We start from the raw sequence: 8,531 nt of genomic DNA, 5'->3' as shown, positions 1-8,531 counted from the left end.
ACTTCTTCACCTCACTGTAGCAATCTGGAAGACTATTCCATGCGTCGAATATAAGTGCCTTAACTCGCGGTTATTCTTTTAAAGCTGTCCATTTTTGTTGCGTTACGTACATATATTTCTGGACCTCCAACTCTTCCAACTTGCTTTTCAACTCTGTAAATTTTCCACTCCACAAAGCTTTACTTTTTAAATCGATCAATTGAATTTCTAAAGATCCAGTATCAACTTCAAATGGCCCAATGTGGATTTCGTCACTATTTGTGTTGAGACGATTTACTATGAATGCTAGAGTGATTTTGTTGGTTTTAAATTGCTGAAATCTGTCAGCAAATTCATCTTTAATTTGTTTTATAACTGTGCTGAAGTAAATCGTGTCAACAGTTGCACTGGTTTTATCGCGATATTGCTTTAGAAATTGAAAATGAAGCAATTTACCGCTCTGAATATCTTCTACAAAAATAGTTAATTTTTCTTCGAAACAAACCAATTCTTCTACCAAAACATAAACTGGGTTTCCCTTTCCTTGCAGTTTTAGATTCAGCTCGTTTAATTTTGCCGTGAAATCTACAATGAAATAAAATTTTTGCACCCATTTGCCGTTCTCTAATTCAGGGTGATTAATGCTTTTTTCATTGAGGAATGTATTTATTTCATTTAAGCACAAAGCAAAACGTTTCAACACCTCACCTTTGGAAAGCCATCGCACTTTATTGTGAAGAAGGAGGTCGGACTACTGAGTCTCCATTTCATTTAAGAATTCTTTAAACTGACGATGGTAGAGTGGTTTTGACAAGATGCTGTTAACAATCTTGATTACCAAATTCATGACCTCAACTATTTCGGCCGGAAATGTTTGGACACAAAGCGCTCCTTGGTGTATTATGCAGTGAAACGTAAGAATTTCGTGATTTATTTTTCTCTGAAGAATCGTTGTTGTCCCTTTATTTTTTCCTGTCATACTTTTGGCTCCATCAGTTGCTATTGAAACGATTTTATTTAAATCATCAATACGCGGGTCCGTATTGCTGAGTTGGAGCGAAGTCGGTAGGAAGGCGAAGGTCGGTTTGAGTAGTGACAGACCATGAGAGCAACAATTGCTGGCTTACGTCGTGAACCGTGGTTCGCGTCGGACTGGCCCCCACTTCTTTCGCACATCCACAGCACAGCGGCGACGGCGTCATTCGAGAGCTTGCTTCTACCATACTGACGACAGTGACAACGCGTGTCACGGGGGAGAGGTGGAGTGAAAAGCGAGTACAATGGGCTGAGAGAGAGAAATGGTGCCCAATCCTCGTTAGTCGATTCAAAATCGTTTTTAAATGTTTTTTTTAAATAAGTAATATTTGCGTATGGAACTAAAGAGCCGCAGTTTCATATCCAAAGAGCCGCATGTGGCTCGCGAGCCGCAGGTTGCCGACCCCTGCACTAGGCTGATCGGAATGCATTCATCGCGAGTATTCTAGAGGACGCATCACTCCTTAGAGCAGTGTTTCCCAAACTTTTTCGAGCCACCGCCCCCTTGGAACCTATACTCAACGCCCCCCTAATCGGTATCTTTACAATAATAATCAGAATCATATAATAATTAACCAAATGAGGAACATCGTAATAATTAAATTAAAAACCATGACTAATTAAATGTTTATATAGGATTCAATGGATGTATAGTTTTTTAATCATTTATGCAAATCATTTAACGCACAATAAACGGAACTTAATTGAGAATATACTTTTGCCATAAAAATAAATAATTTTAAGTTAGCCTTTCTAGAATTTAGCATGTCATTTTCTTTACTTAAATTAAGCAATTATATAGCATGAAAATGTTCAATTTATAGCAATAGAGTGACCAATCATGTTTTGTTAAAATTATTATTAATCATGTTTTATTAAAATTATTATTATATTAAAAGTCACTTAATAGTTTTGTTAAAACTATTAAGTGACTTTTTATAAAAGTCGTTCATGGTCTAGAAGTCGTTTAAGAAGATTCTATTGCTAAAATTAATTACATATTTCTATCAAATAAAATTTTAATTGGAAGGATGAGCTTGATGACATGATACAAGTTTTCCAACGTCCGGTTTAATGTCACTTAGCAGAAGCCATAAATTGCGTTTGCAAACCTGAAGTCTGTTTCACTGCCGTGAAATAAGCTGAGTGACTGCACTAAAACCACGTTCCACCAAATATGAAGTCGGAAATGTAAGAAGGAGTTTTTTAACCACCGTCCATAATGCAGGATAAGGATTGAAAATCTCCTTCTTTAGCCAAAACTCTTGATAATTTATCTTAAAGGAAATTGATAAAGCTCGTGGCGACCTATGTTTCGTTTCCCTTGTGCAAGAAAGGCTTGGAAATATTTTTCAACCGTTTTTACTTTAAAATGTAAGAAAACGTATGGTTTGAATTTCTTCCACGGAAAAGAAGTAAACTTTAGAAACGAAGCTTGAAAACCAAGACAACACAAAGGTTACGGAACCTTCGCATTTGTCACATTGCCAGGACCCTCCGGCGCCCCCCTGCCGCCCCCTTGGCACTTTTCGCCCCCATAGACTACAGCAACGCCCCCCAGAGGGCTGTAGCGCCCACTGAGGGAACCACTGCCTTAGAGTTTGGTCTTTTTTCACGGGGAGTCACAACACAGTGAAGATTTATCACCTCCAAGTATGAAGAGTGAACCCTTCTCCATATTTACGTGTATCTTGAATTTGAAAATTTTAATGAATGTGCTATTTGACCACTAAGTTAATATAATTGGCATTTTATATTGAAGTTTAGTCAATAAAAACTCAAATCAGTCTTTCCCTTCCAAAGTTTCAGCAAACTTTTTTGTCATTATTTTGCCTCAGAAAGTTCATTCGAAAACTTGAAGATAATATCAATCATGCAGTGATTCATCACGCACATAACTATGCATTATTGGTGAATTTACTAAGTACCTACATCTGTAAGTGTAAATTGCTGCAATTTTTTAAATCTACAGATCGTCCATGAGGTAGGCAAATAAATTTTTCATTATGATGGTGAACTTTTATTGCTCAAAGATCATTTAAAAAGTAATTTGATTAACTGTAGAATTTTATTTAATGAGGCCCCAGCGGTCATTTCTGGCAAGTGTCAACTAAATATGCCCAGAGGAAATACATTATAACATTCCAATACGTTAGCTTCGGTTTTAAGAAAACGATTAGTCATAAGGAAAGACAAAAGAACGCCCAGTCTAGCGGGAGCGATGCGTCTCTTAATCATGCCATGCCTCACGCTGTGCTCCATATGATTCCCGGTTTCCAATTTTTGAGTTAAAAGCCCTTGAACGGGCAGCCATCCCAAGTTCCGATTAGTATTCGCGAACCCCTTCTGCGCTCCCCAGTGGGTGGAATGACGCAAAATTTTTCAAGTCTCGATTAAGAGGAGAAAAAAAAAAGAAGAGGCCGCCCAAGTGGTTTGACCCGCCGCACCACCCACGATCCGAGACGCACCGAGGGTCCATTTTGGGAGGGCACGGGGCCCGCCCGTCATCTGTTGCTACAGCGCGTCATCATCCGCTGCAGGGCTTCCTCGTCAGCCGACAACGCTTGTCTCGCGAATAGGATACGATCCACCCGAGCCGCACGAGCGCTCCCTCGCACCAACGCCAGCGCCGTCGAAAATGCTCCTCGTTCACATTACGATTGTCCGAGCGATCGTCCAAACGATAGTTGGCCGAACTAGCCGTGTGAATGCATGTCCTGACAATAGTTCACGTAGTTCCGAACAGGGGCGCAGCTAAGAATTAAGGCTAGGGGGGTTTTAGGTGCAAGTAATACCTAGGAGTGGGGATATTGCATACCCTCCATGGTAAGCAGGAGTTGCGGGGGCCCTCCTCCAGAAAAAAAATTAAGAATAATGGTTCACAATGGTGAGTTTTACGGCTTTCTGAGGGATATTTTATTTATCCTTACACTATGCTATAAGTAATACTGATCCAAATAAGTAAAATGGATTAAACTTTAAAATTTCTCTGAGCTCTGGGGGGGGGGGGGGTTTCATCCCCCAAAACCCCCCTCGCTTCGCAATTGGTTCCGAACGTTGCCACTTTACGATGGTTTGGCGCTGGGAGACCGGGAGAGGAAGCGACAAGAGAAGGACGAAAAGTTCGTGAAACTCCCTTCGCCCTATTTTTTCATGTATTTGTCCTAGGAAGGAAGAATATGGGTAAAAGAAAAATTATTCGGTAAATACACGTTGAACACAGTAATATCTTGACCTTGCATACCTCAACAGCTTTGCTAACTGTGAATTTCCCATTCACTTTAGATGCCAGCACTAGAGGGCAGCAAAGGTTTTAACCATCGTCGTGTGAATGCACGATAGTTCCGACAATCACTGGAACAATGGTAATGTGAATGAGGCAAGACACACACGAAAGAAGAAGAATCCGAAAAGAGATGTTCCTGCCGAGGCAACGAGAGACACGATCGATTCCAACACTTGGATTGTAAACGTCTGCGATATTAGCGGTGACCTCAGTTTGCTGAACTGGTGAATGCGTTATAAATGCCTATATAAACATTTTTACCTATCTGGTCTAAAATACAGGGGTCTGAAATGTTTTTCAATTGAAGTATCACTCCTTTTCGCCACCAATGACATATACTTAAGTATTTATTTATTCAAGGTCAAACAAGGATTGGTAAATTTATAGATGATGCCATTTCTTTACTGAAACGTAAATATCATCAATGTTATAAAGAGCCAAAAATATTCCGAATTTACATTAAATACCAATGTCATTTATTTTCATTTTAAGCTTGCTGAATATATTTTCGATGAGAAATTGATACCGACTAATTTGACTCCAAAAATTAACAGAGGTAGACCGCGATTTAGAATGCATCTACAACAGCGGAACGAATATTGATGATTTATCGTCAGAGGAGTGCACAATCATCACTAGTAAATTAAACTTGGTTGCCACCAATTGTCATCAAAATCACAACTTCTTGGGTAAAGTATTGAATAACATTTTTGCAATCGAAATATATTCCCTCGTGACGAATTGATGACATTCACATCAGGGAAAAGTGATCCACAACTCAAAAATCAGGTGTAAGTTAAATGATAAGAGAATTAGTATTGTCATAATTAATTCTTAGGCACAAAAGCGTTGAATACTTGGCCGATCTTCTCTTTTAAAGATTTTACTTCTACATAATACCCTGCGAGTCACCTCTAGGGTGTTTGGCGGGGGTCACACTAATCACAAAGACGCAGCATGCAAGAGGACCATCACGTGCACACCGCACGGTCATAGAAATATTACGCAGGCTAGCAAAACATACATGGACATTCATAAGACAAAACTTGCCAATGGCTAGTAATTCTTATAGCAAATACATGCAAGGTCAGAACCTATGGTAAAAACATCACATGTAATGAGTGATCCTAGCGAGGGATCCCTTTATTCCTATCAATTGAGACAACGTTGCTATCCTTTATAGTGCGGGGGAAGAATGGCATTTTAAATCTCTCTTTTGCAGTCTATTTATTTTATTTTCTTCCCATGATCACGTCTACCATAGTACGATGGTAAACGAAGGATATGATTTACGTCGCATGTGGAAATATCTTTTTCGAATTTCCTAAGTTAAGCCTATACCTTGATCTACGCTCCAGTAAAGATTCCCATCCTAACTCGTGTAACATACTGGAAACGCGTCACTTTTTTTCGTAACAACTTATCACATATCTGGCCGCCCTGCGCTGTACTCGATTGATTTTAGCTATCAGTCCTACTTCGCTAGGGTCCCATTCGCTAGCAGCATATTCTAAGTGAGGCCTCACTGGAGTCAGGGAGCTTATCTCTTTCCCTTTTGGGCATTCCGGTTTTATAAAGCAGTTAATGAAATAAAAATTTTACGCTTGCAGTTGTTGGCAATTTTTTAATAACCGTAAACAAATGTTTTTAGTTCCAAATTTGTTGCGTAAATTTGGCTTGTTCACGGGGCAGGTTAACGCAACGCTAGACCGACGCTTGACTGATGCTCAAAATAGTGTAAGAAAAGCCCCTATGAAGCAGCATTCGTATCAAATGACTTTAGGCGCGCCAGTTATAGTATCTCTGTTTGGAATAGATGCACTGCGTAAACGTGCTGCATGCGTAAACGCACCACGGTGTGCCCTACAAATTCGGGATTAATGTCTTGCGTCAAGCGCCTTCTGATAATGACTTTCTTTTTTTTTCTTGGATTACCAGTCGTCTCCTATTTTAAAAAAATTACTTGGAAATAAAATGATTTCAATATTATGGTCACTGATTATTCCATAATTAGAAAATAAAATCGTTTTTTCCAAATTTAAAAGTGAAAAAAAAGTTTGGCCGGCTTTTTATCTTCTATATATATAAAAGAAAGTCGAAAATCGTGTTAGTTATGCCTCATTCACATTAGGATAGTCCGAGCCGTCGTCCTAACTATAGTTGACCGAACTAGCCGTGTGAATGCAAGTCCTGACTATAGTTGACGTAGTTCCGAACGTTGCCACTTAACTATGGTTAGGCGCTGGGAGACCGGAAACGGAAGCGACAAGAGAAGGACGAAAATCTCGTGAAGCTCTATTATTTTCATGGATTTGTCCTAGGAAGGAAGAATATGAGCGGAAGAAAAATTATTCGGTAAATACACGTTGAAAACAGTAACATTTTGTCAATGCAAACCTCAACAGCTTTGCTAATCATCAATTTCCCGTTCACTTTAGATGTCAGCACTAGAGAGCAGCACAGGTTTCAACCATCGTAATGTGAATGCACGATAGTTCCGACGACGGCTCGGACGATCGTAATGTGAACGAGGCAGAACACTTATAACTCGAGAACGGCTGCACCGATTTTAGTGACATTAGGCTCTTTGGATTCGTCTCAGCCCCGGATAACATATAGGACAGTAAAAAATAGGAAAAGTTCACAAAAAAATTTAACTTTATCTTAGAGATATGTTTTTAGGAGTTGATTGTTAAGACGATCAAAAAAATAAGATTTGTTTTCGTTTTTACTGATCTAATGACTGATCTTTTTAACAATATTTAAAAAAATTTAAATGTTCAAACATGTTAAAAATATTAAAATATTATTAAAATGGTATTAAAATAATTGAATTAGAGATAAGCTCAGCTCGAATTGAGTTGTCAACAAACACATAACTACCGTGTGTGTAAACAAATCTCCAAGCAATTGTTGACAAACGGTAATGTTTGTGTTCCTGTCGAGGAATCGAGCCGTTTGATTGACGAAGACGAAGTCACCAACTATCTATCTGAATATTTAAAGTCCTTGGACGCATCTGGCTTACCTCGGCACGATTTACAGCTAAAGGTAGGCTTTGTGATCATGATCTTTCGAAACTTAAACCAGCCAAAACTATCCAACGGAACGTGTTTGGTTATTTAAAAAACTGATAATGAAAGTGATTCACGCCACTATACTCAAAGGAAAATTCAAAGATGAGGAAGTCCTCAATTCGAAGATTCCATGATCCCAACTTATATGTCATTTTGAGCTTAAACGTATTGAATTTCCAATTCGAGTTGCATTCGTGATAACGATTAACAAATCGCACGGTCAGTCTTTCAGTTTTTGTGATGTTTGTTCTCATGTGTCAGTGAAAACCCAATATTTTCTCATGGTGTTCTCACCATCCGCTGTATTTCTTCCTTCGCTTCAAGGGCGCAGCTAATACTGGCGGGTCTGTGGGGTATAGAAAACTCGCCAAGGTAAGCGAGAGGTGTGGGGGCCCTCCCCAGACATTTTTTAGGATAAAAGGTTCAAAATGGTAGGTTTTGCGGCTGTGAACAGTTAAATATTTTGTGACTCATCCGTCCCCCAAATATTAATAACCAAATGTCTTATAAAAAGATTCTCTGAGCTTTTGGGGGGGTTTTAACCCCCAAAACCCCCCCTCGCTGCGTCCCTGCTTCGCTTCGCTATTTTTATTTATCTTCATTCGCTTTATCTTGCGCCTGATAACAAAACAAAAACTGTTGTTTATCAGAAGGCGCTTGACGCAAGACATTAATCCCGAATTTGTAGGGCACACCGTGGTGCGTTTACGCATGCAGCACGTTTACGCAGTGCATCTATTCCAAACAGAGATACTATAACTGGCGCGCCTAAAGTCATTTGATACGAATGCTGCTTCATAGGGGCTTTTCTTACACTATTTTGAGCATCAGTCAAGCGTCGGTCTAGCGTTGCGTTAACCTGCCCCGTGAACAAGCCAAATTTACGCAACAAATTTGGAACTAAAAACATTTGTTTACGGTTATTAAAAAATTGCCAACAACTGCAAGCGTAAAATTTTTATTTCATTAACTGCTTTATAAAACCGGAATGCCAAAAATTTCTTAAGCTAAAACGTAATAAAATTTATTGAAAAAATCCGCGTAAACGGGCTCCGATCCACCCTATGTAGATTCAATAATTAAAATTTCTTTCTGAAAACCACTTTTGATACTCATTTACGTAGTTTTATTGAATTTGTATCCTTATTTTATTA

This window comes from Ischnura elegans, chromosome 7, assembly GCF_921293095.1.
Source record: "Ischnura elegans chromosome 7, ioIscEleg1.1, whole genome shotgun sequence".
NCBI classification, from domain to species: domain Eukaryota; kingdom Metazoa; phylum Arthropoda; class Insecta; order Odonata; family Coenagrionidae; genus Ischnura; species Ischnura elegans.
This window is presented reverse-complemented; position numbering follows the sequence as displayed.